This window comes from Pinus tabuliformis, chromosome 3_2 (genome assembly GCF_031772625.1).
Source record: "Pinus tabuliformis cultivar Carrire ecotype Pingquan chromosome 3_2, CPIR1, whole genome shotgun sequence".
NCBI lineage: Eukaryota > Viridiplantae > Streptophyta > Pinopsida > Pinales > Pinaceae > Pinus > Pinus tabuliformis.
The window spans coordinates 828,933,865-828,944,753 of NC_142302.1; positions in this window are offsets into that span (position 1 = coordinate 828,933,865).

The window sequence follows — 10,889 nt, forward strand, 5'->3', positions numbered from 1 at the left end:
CAATTTATTATGGAACAACACTGGAAGGGTATGCCTCTGTTCTTGGTGCATGTGACCAATAGGCATTTCAGAAATTCTTCGCCTTTCCCTCCTCCATCTTGTTATAGGTCACATACAGCCAGACAAAGTGAAACTTGGCATAATCTCTTGCAAACTCCTCTAAGATCATACCGACGAAACTCTATTGTAGTGAACTTAAGGCTTTCCAATTCTTTAGCTTCAACATCTATGGCCTTCAAGTTATTAATATCATAAGATACCACATGTAAAGGAAAGGAAGACCAAGTTTCCTTCTTCTTTTTCTGTAGTGGTGAAGATAAACCTATGACAAGATGATAGACAACCTCTTGCATGACAAACTTATCTGTAGCATACCCTGGAAAGAGATAAGGTGGTTTATGATAGCCAAACACTATGAGTTATGTACCATTTGGTGAGGCAAACCAATTTTCTACATCCATTACTGAGTTCATTTCCTCACGAGAAATGCAAGGGGCTTATTCTTCGAAGATCATCTGATATAAGACCTTGAAGAAATTCTTAGTAAGTCTCTCAAAGACTGCTCAGTAGCTGCATTCTATTGGAATGTTCCAATAAATGTGGAATGGAGGATCTTTAGGTGTCCATTTCCATTCCAAATCAGGGAATTCATTACAAGCACATATTCCATCTAGAAGGTAAGAAGACATGTATAATTGTTGTTGCTTTCCGTGTGGTGTGTTCTTTTCCTTTTTCAAGTTAATATGTAGTTATTGGGACATTAGATGAGACCAGTTAAATATCTTCCCTTTCAAAATAATCTAATGTAGAATCTAGACCCATCATTCTAGGATGATTTTAGTATTCTTGTGTCCATAAACTCAGCAACATAGAACCAACAAGTAACCAAACACCATTATGAGTGAATTGGTCTTGTAAGTATTGTTAGGTGTTTGACAATTTTTTTTTTTGTTCTTTCCACCATGACTTAACCACTTAGTTAGTGTTAAGATAGGTTGAGGTTGCATAAAATTGTGAATCCAGATGTTGCTCAAGCTTTGACAACTTGTAGATCAAGTGGAAGTCATGTGATCAGTAGAAAGCAAGTTGTTGCCCACTAGCACTATTCGATGGCATGTTATTGGTATCCAGACCATATGAAATCCATCTAATAACATATACACATGGTAAAAATGGGAATCTGCAAGCGACCATGTGAAACATTAATCCTTTAATGTTGATGTAAACCTGCCTATCTTCCATATCTTCTTTGAACTTTGTCATTGTGAATGCATCTCTGATGGCATGCCAAGTGGTAGTGGAATCCTTCTTAATGTATAATTATGTATATGACAGAATAAGGATTGATATTGAGGGGCAATCAATGGATTCCTGGATACTGCTTTCGGTGGCCTCCTTTGATGTTGTATTCTTGGGCGGCATGGTGTTATCAGATGATGAAAGAGTAATGCGTTCAAGACCTATAGTACCTATTGCAAGATATGCATTCATGGCAATAAAAATCTAGATTAAAATATCAATTCAATAATCTACTTTAAAGCATAAACATAGTCACTAGGGGAAAATATTACGCAATACTGAGCAACAAAGAAGTAGACTGGGTTCTGGAATTGCATAATTTGTAGCAAGAGAGAGAGATCTAACATTTCCAGTTGACATGAGAGTGCCTTTCGGACTGGAACTATGCAATTTTTAGTCTCAGCTGGTAGAGGAGATAAGGATTGCATAATGTTCCATTTCAGTGGCCAGGTAGGGCCACCGCTAACAAGGATTGCGGAATGTGCAACTGGAGGAGGATAGTAATTGTGCACTGTGAAGTTGCAGCTGGAAAGAAGAGGGTCTTGTTGCTTGTGATTGTACAAGTTTGCACAACGAGAGAAGCCATCAAGCCCTAAGGAGTGTGTAGTTTATCTTTGGATGGAGGCAAATTTTACTTGTGGGACTAAGGAAAGAAAAAGTGTAGATTAGTCCTAGAATCAGTTCAATCAATCATTAGCATCACCTAGTTAATATAATACAAAAGGAAGAACATGCATGCAAAAATAGACCCAACATCATAAATTGTTGGTAGGTGAAAAAATAAGAAAGCGATGCAGAACTTTTGAAAATAACTCAAAGGACTGAAATTACACTTATACAAGATAATAATAATAGAAACTATAGAAGCTATAAGAAGAAATGAGAAAAACGACACTTGCAAACACAAAAGTGACAAAAAAAACATTAAAAAACAACTCTATAGAAACCTACCTGGAAAAGCACTGCAAATCAAATCTAAAGCTCCTTAAACTAATGATAATGGCTAGAGCTCTAATGTTAGATGTGAAATAAGATCTACAAGCTTCTACTATATAGATTTACTCTTATGGGATCAAGGTTAGGGTTTCTGACGCACATGCCTAAAATCAAGGAGAAAATGACACCTGTCTTCAGATTTGTAATAGAAACTTGTGCCACACTTTCAATGAGGACTGAAAATTCCCTATTTTCTATGGATTTACACTTTGCTGATATAGGGCACTATTCAACCCACTGGTAGAAAAGATTGTACAATTCCTAGTGACAAGGGATTGTGCAGTTCACTGACACAGTGAACTACATAATTTTCACTCACAATGAAGGATTTTGTAGCTTGCTTGCTCAATGACTGTTTGTCTCACAATATTTTGTAGTTCAATTTTTCAAGGAATTCCCAGTCTCCAGTGACATCGTATTGCGCAATTGATGGGAACAAGACAATCAATTAATGCTAGATTGGAACACGACTTAGCTTTTGTTGGAGAGATATATCACCTGCCTTTAGAAGTTGTATAGCTACTTTTGACATGACCTAGTCGTCATCATGACAACATAATTGAGACAACACACAAGCAATACATGGAAAGCTAAGTCAATGCAATCAAGAGGAACAATTGAAAATGGAAAAAAAAAAAAACAATGTCTTATACACAAAAGCATGCTCTAAAATCAAAGCAAAGCCAAATTTTTGGAGGGAGGTTGTAGTAGCTAGAAAAAAACCATAATATTAATATTATAATCCCAAGGGATTATAAATGTAATAGATTACTATTAAGCCCTTGGATTAATATTATAATCCATGTGACAGATGTCGCAATGTGAGAAACATTGTCACAGTGTGAGAAACATTGTCACAATGTTACATTAAATTGCAATTTATCCAACATCGCAATGTGACATTACAAAATGTGGTTAACCACATTTAATAACATAAATGATTGTTCAACATCTATTTTTAACTATGTTTGTGTTATGAAACCAGCTCACAAAAAGATAGAAAAGATAGATCAACGCCTAAGAATTCAGCCTCTTCGAGGGGGCAACCTCCTTTACATTACACAAATGAATGATTCTTTGATGATTCAAATGACAAAACCTCCTTTCTATATATAGGAGTCTAAGAAGTCACAATATAACCTAGCCGACCTAACAATAATAATATATATCCACAAAAATAACAATAGAGGGATTCTATGGGGCATAGTAATAACAATACGGGGACAAATAGGGGCACAACAATATTAATAAGGGATACAACTACAATAGTAATGGGGTAATCACTAGTATTATAGGGACCTAACATGCCCATCTCCTTCAAAAAAGTGTTGTCCTCAATGCTTGAGTAGTTCTGGATGCTTCTGTATAAAATTCTCATCCTCCCATGTGGAATCTTCAACAGATAAGTTCTTCCACTTGATGAGATACTCTGAAATTGATCGATTTCGTAGCTGTCAAGTTCTTGTTTCTGTGACTGCTTCCGGTTCCAATATAATTTTTCCTTCCTCATCAAGTTCTGGCAATATTGTTTGAACTGGGAGCTTGTCGCCGATAACCTTCTTTAAACATGAAACATGGAAAATTGGGTGTAGTCGAGAAGCTGCAGGAAGCTCCAATTTGTATGCCATAGTACCAATCTTTTGCAACACCTTGTACGGACCATAATACCTTGGTGATAATTTATTATCCTTCTTAGCTTGCTTGAGGGACATTTTTTTATATGGTTGTAGTCGTAGGAATACCCAATCACCTACATCAAAACTTCTTTCGCTGCGATGTTGATCTGCCTGTTGTTTCATTCTATTCTATGCCAACACGAGGTTATCCTTTAAGAGTTGGAGGACTTGTTGTTGATGTTCGATGTGATGTTCCACTGCTTGAACCTTAGAATTTTCTTGTAAATATGATGTGATGGATGGCAGCTGATATCCATAAAGTGCCATAAATGGGGTCATTTTTGTTGTTGTATGGAAGGAGGTGTTATACCACCATTCGGCCAGAGGCAACCATTTGAACCATTGTGTCTGTTTATCAGATACAAAGCAACGAAGATATACTTCCACACATTTGTTTACTATCTCAGTTTGCCCATCAGATTGAGGATGATAAGATGAGCTATGAGCTAACTGAGTACCAAGACAAGAAAATAATTCTGTCCAAAAATTTCCAGTGAAAATGGGATCTCTGTCACTTACAATAATCTTTGGGTTTCCACATAGCTTTTGAATTGTTTCCATAAATGCAGTAGAAATTGTGTTAGCTTTAAATGGATGTGATAATGCACAAAAGTGTGCATACTTGGTAAGTCTGTCAACTACCACCATGATGACACTTTTTCCCTCAAACTTGGGTAAACCTGTGATAAAATCTATTGAAACCTCCCCCCAATGTTGGCGTGGAATGGATAAAGGTTGTAATAGACCCGAGGTCTTAATTGTTTCAACTTTATTTTGTTGGCAAACCAAACATTCCGCCACAAACTTTTGAATATCTGATTTAAGGCCATCCCAAAAAAATTCCTTCTTAACCCTGTGGTAAGTTTTTAAAAATCCTGAGTGCCCTCGTAAGGGAGAAGTGTGCAATTCCATAAGAATATTTTGTTTGAGTTGGGAATTCTTACAGAGGTATAAGCGATCTTTGTACCATAATGAATCATTTTGCCAGCTAAATGTATCAGATGTACTGGAATCTTGTCGTAACTTTCGAATAAGTGCCCACACTTCTTCATCATTCTTCCATTCCTCACTTGCTTCGTTTATCTAATCTGGTTGGATAATAGAAATGGCGCACAACAATGCTTCCACATCCTCATCCTTTCTTGAGAGTGCATCTACCACCACATTTTTCTTCCCTTTTTTGTAGAAGATTTCAAAGTCATAACCCAACATCTTTGTGACCCACTTTTGTTGCTCTTCAGAGGATAATCTTTTTTCTAAAAAGTATTTAAGGATATCATGATCTGTTTTTACCTTGAAGAGTCTTCCCATTAGGTAGGGTCACCATTTCCTAAGCGCATGTAGTATTGCCAACATTTCCTTCTCATAAATAGCCTTGTGTAAAAACTTTCCCTTGATTGGATGACTTTCAAAAGCAATGGGTCTTTCATTTTGAATTAAAACAGCACCTATTCCATTTCCTGAAGCATCACATTCCACAATAAAGATTTTTGTGAAGTCCGGTGTAGCTAAGACCGGTGCTTGGCACATTGCCTCTTTACGATGTTCGAAGGCCTTTGTTGCTTCTGGAGTCCATGAAAATGCATCTTTATTCAATAATGTTGTTAGAGGTGATGCTATTCTCCCATAATTCTTAACAAACTTGCGATAATACCCCATCAACCCGAGAAATCCTCGCAGATACTTTATGGATGTGGGGATTTTCCATTCCTTAATGGCTTTAATTTTGCTAGGGTCTACCTTAACTCCTTCATGAGATACAATATGACCCAGATATTCCACCTCTTGTACTCCAAAGAAACATTTGGATCTTTTTTCATATATTTGTTTCTCCTCCAATAGTTGTAGCACCCTGTCAACATGTTCAACATGATCCTTCCAAGACTTACTGTAGATTACTATATCATCAAAAAATACTAACACAAATTTTCTAAGGAAGGGTTTGAAAATGGAATTCATTAAACCTTGAAATGTAGAAGGTGCATTGGTAAGAACAAAAGGCATGACCAAAAATTCATAATGACCCTCATGAGTTCTAAATGCTGTTTTCGGAATGTCTTCAGTATTCATTCTTATTTGATGATATCTTGAACGAAGATCCAACTTGGTGAAGTAGATTGATCCATGCAATTCATCCAGTAATTCATCAATGACAGGAATGGGAAACTTATCTTTAATAGTGAGCTTTTTGAGCTCCCTATAATCTGGACACATGCGCCATGATCCATCCTTCTTGTGCACCAATACTACTGGAGCAGAGAAAGAACTTTACTAGGTTGAATTATACCAGCCTCTAGCATTTCTGCAACCATACATTCAATTTCACTCTTTTTGGCATAGGGATATCCGTAGGCCTGATGTTTGGAGGAACACTTCCTGGAATCAGATGAATAGCATGATTATGATCACGAATAGGTGGGAGACCTTTGGGAGTCTCAAATACCTTGGAATTATTGTCCAATACTTTTTGGAGATCTGAAGAAATAGATGATTCCGATGTGGAAACATCTAGCGAACATAATTGTGCAATTACACCTCTTTGTTCCTTTTTTAGAAGCTTGGTCATACCGTTAGAGCTGATTATCTTTCCCGGTTTCCCTGCAATACCCCTTAATTCAACTTCCTTTCCTTCCGCAGAAAATTTCATGAAAATTTCTTGAAAGTTAAAAGCTATTGTACCCAAGGATTGTAGCCATTGCACTCCTAATACAACATCAACACCTCCCATTGGAATGGAAAGCATTGGGCTAGTCAATACATATTCTCCCATGGATAGCTTGATATTATGGCACTTCCCAGAGCAATTTATTGTTCCTCCATTTGCAACCATCACTTGACACTCTGGTGCTGGATATAGGAAGAAATTCAATTCTTTTGCTACCTTACAATGAATAAAATTGTGGGTACTTCCTGAATCAATCAACACTATTACATTTTCCTTCTTGATTTGTCCTTCTATCTTGATAGTTTGAGGAGTGGTAATTCCAGCCAATGCATTACAAGATATGGTCGGATTCATTTCTTCTTTATCTAGGCTTTGTTCCTGGAGTATGTCCTCTTCTTTTGACCTTTCTTGCTCCTTTTCTTCTTCCTCTTCACAATCTATGTAGAATAATTTCTTCTCAGCACACATATGACCTTTAGTGTATTTGCTATCACAACTGTAACAAAGCCCTTTTGCTTTTTTTTCTTCCAATTGTTGTGGGTCAACCTTATAGGTTGTGGAAGACTAGGGGCAAAAACACTTCCATCTTTATAGTTGTGAGTGGTATGCTTCCTGGTTGCCATAATTTTTCTTTCCATTTTTCTTGCTAACCTGAATGCCTTCTCTAATGAATCAGGTTCCCAAAGGCGAACATCATGTTGGATATTATCCTTTAAAGTCCCTATGATCACATCAATCCTATGCTCCTCTGGAATATTTTTTACCCTTATGTTCAATTTTTGGAACTCCTCAATGTGCTCCATTATTGAACCCTTTTGTTTGAGACTTATCAATTGGCTAAAAAAAGTGTTGCTTTTTGTATCCTCATAATGTGCTGTCAATTCTTCCATAAAAATTGCCCAAGTGATAATTTGTTTACAAGAGAAAAGCCATTGATACCATACAAACTTATTTGGTTCCAAATATAAAGTTGCAATACGTACCTTTTGTGTGTTTTGCACATTATTGAGGTCGAAAAATTGCTCCATTTGTAATATCCATGTTGCAGGATCCTTGTCATCAAACTTCCTCATATCGATTTTTGGAATATGGTGGGTCTTCGATCCAACATTAGAGTCTATGAAATCATCATTAACATTTCTTTTGTTCGCATCATGAGTTTCCTTTACTACCCTTTCACCATTAGTAAGTATTTCTTGTAGAAAATTTGTCAAATCTGTCTTCCAATCGGCCATGCCTGTTGTCAAATTTGTCTTCAAATCTATCTTTAAATTGTCCATCTTAGCTTCCACACCATTCATCTTAGCTTCCATGCCCTTTATCTTAGATTCCACGCCATTTATCTTAGCTTCTGTTAGCTTTTGTGAGAGTGACATTTGTTGCACTTGGTCTTGTAATTTTGATATATCAGGTAGCATTTCTTCCTCTTCTTCATGAGTCATGCTAGAGCTTTCAGGTTGCTTACTAGGTGTTTGCATTTTCTTTCCTTCGGGCATCAATTACTGATAATAGTGCTCTACTATGCTCTTTGAATTCCTTCAAAATAATTTTTCAAACCAAGCTTAAGCAAAAATTTTAAAAAATCTACACACCTTTTTTCACTTTGTAGGAGCTTGATATTCCCTCTGATGTATCTATGTAATTTCAGATCATCCAGTTCTCAAATTGTGCTCTGCAGTAGCCCTCTGTGTCCTCTTTCCAATGCCACCATTCTGATCAAAATTGGATTCTCCAAGGAAGATTTATGTCAAATCTCCCACAGTGACCTGATTATAGACTAGTTCAGTAGAGCGAAATTGTATGATGTGCCACGTGTCCCTATTTCAACCTTGGGCTCTACAAAATATATAAAAGAAACTACAGTCCGTCCTCTTTTTGTACCTTAGTACAAAATTTCAATCTGATGCTCAAAGAGAAAGTTATGACGATTTTCCCCAGGTCACCTGTTTGGAATGTAATTCAGGAGTCTGCAAAGAGACCAACTTCCTCAGATCATATCTCCGCAAATATGGCTTGAAAAGCTCTGAAATTTGGACCCGAGGATCAGTGCAATTTCATCTCAAATGGGTTTTTCTTTTCGCTTCTGAAACGTCACAGAAAAATAGTTATAGTGAAAATGCCACGATGACCTATTTGGAGCAGCGAAACCCTAGAATCCAAAGCTTTGATACCAAATGTTATGAAACCAGCTCACAAAAAGATAGAAAAGATAGATCAACGCCTTATAATTCAGCCTCTTTGACGGGGCAAACTCCTTTACATTACACAAATGAATGATTCTTTGATGATTCAATTGACAAAACCTCCTTTCTATATATAGGAGTCTAAGGAGTCACAATATAACCCAGCCGACCTAACAATAATAATATATAGCCATAAAAATAACAATAGAGGGATTCTATGGGGCACAGTAATAACAATATGGGTACAAATAGGGGCACAACAATATTAATAAGGGATACATCTACAATAGTAATGGGGTAATCACTAGTATTATAGGGACCTAACAGTTTGACAACCAATAGTCTTTAGCTTCAGACAAACATAAGTTCCTATTAATATTATTGATTAATGTTAATAATCAAACATGTTGTGATGTTTGAATGATACAAAGATCTATGTACCATCACAATGTGACAAACATTGTTAGAGTTTTACATGACATTGAAATTCATCCAACGCCACAATGCGACATTACAAAATTAGTAAATTAGATTTAATATTGTGGTTGACTATGTTGGATTATGTTCGAGAGTTAACAGATGATCAACCATGGTCAATGTTGTTCAACCATGATCAACCATGGTAAAGCATGGTCAACAATGGTTGAATATGTTCAATTATGGTCAAGCATGAGCAACCATGGTTAAATATGGTTAGCCATCATCAATCGTAGTCAACTGTGATGAACCATAGTTCAATAGGGTCAAACATGGTCAACCATGTTCAACCATGGTTAATCAATGTTAACCATCAACAACCATGTTTAACCATGTTCAACACCGATTAACCATGGTCAATGTCTCTATGGTAAACCATGATCAACAATGGTCAAGAATGGTCAACCATAATTAGCCATGGTCAAGAATGGTCAACCATGATTAACCATGGTTAAATTTCATCAACCATGATTACAGTATTTTTGGTTTAAATTGGCCAACCGTGATCAACCATTATCAGCCATGATCATTTAAAGTCAACCATGTCAACCATGATCAACCATTTTCAACCACCATTAAGCATGGTCAATAATCATTAACGATGGTCATAATGGTCAATCAATGTTTCTATAGTCAACCATGATTAGTTGTGGTTGAATATCGTCATGTTTGGTCAACCATTTCCATCCTTGGGTTTATTAATCCCTTGGATATATTAATCATAAGGGTTTATAATATTAATCCCTTGGGCTTATAATATTAATGATCACCTGTGTTTATTAATCCCTTATTTTTATCAATCCAATCAGTTTATAATATTAATCCTCTTGAGTTTATAATATAAATCCCTTCTGTTTATAATATTAACAAACCTGTAGGTTTATTAATATCTTGGGTTTATAATATTAATCCCTTGGGTTTAATAATCCCTTAGGTTTATTAATCCCTTGAGTTTATAATAATAGTATTCCCTTTGATTTATTAATCCCTTGGGTTGATAATATTAGTCCATTGCGGCCATCATATTTATAATCCCTTAAGTTTATTAATCCCTAAAATATATATTAATATATTAACTTTTCTAATTTTTTGGTTTATAATATTAATCTAAGGTTCGATATATTAATATTAGGGATTGTAATATTAATCCTAGGGTTTAATATTGATCCCTTAGGATTATAATTTCTTGGCTTTATAATATTAATCTTAGGTTTATAGTACTAGATTTTGATATTAATTCTAGTGTTTGTAATATTAATCCTAGGGTTAAATATTAATACCTTGGGTTTATAATATTAATCTTTTAGGTTTATTAATTCCTTGGCTTTACCATATTAATAATCTCTTATGTTTATTAATCCATTGGGTCTATAATATTAATTCATTGGGCTTATTATATCGATTTATATCATGTTAGACTTTTAAATTAGGGTTTAATGATTTGACATTGAAATAGTACAAAAAAATATCTAGCATTGCATTATGACAAACATTGTTTCAATATAACAATCAATCTCTTAATCAGTGTGATAATGTTACATTACATTGCAATTTATTCAACATCACATTGTTACATTAGAAAACTTGGGGTTA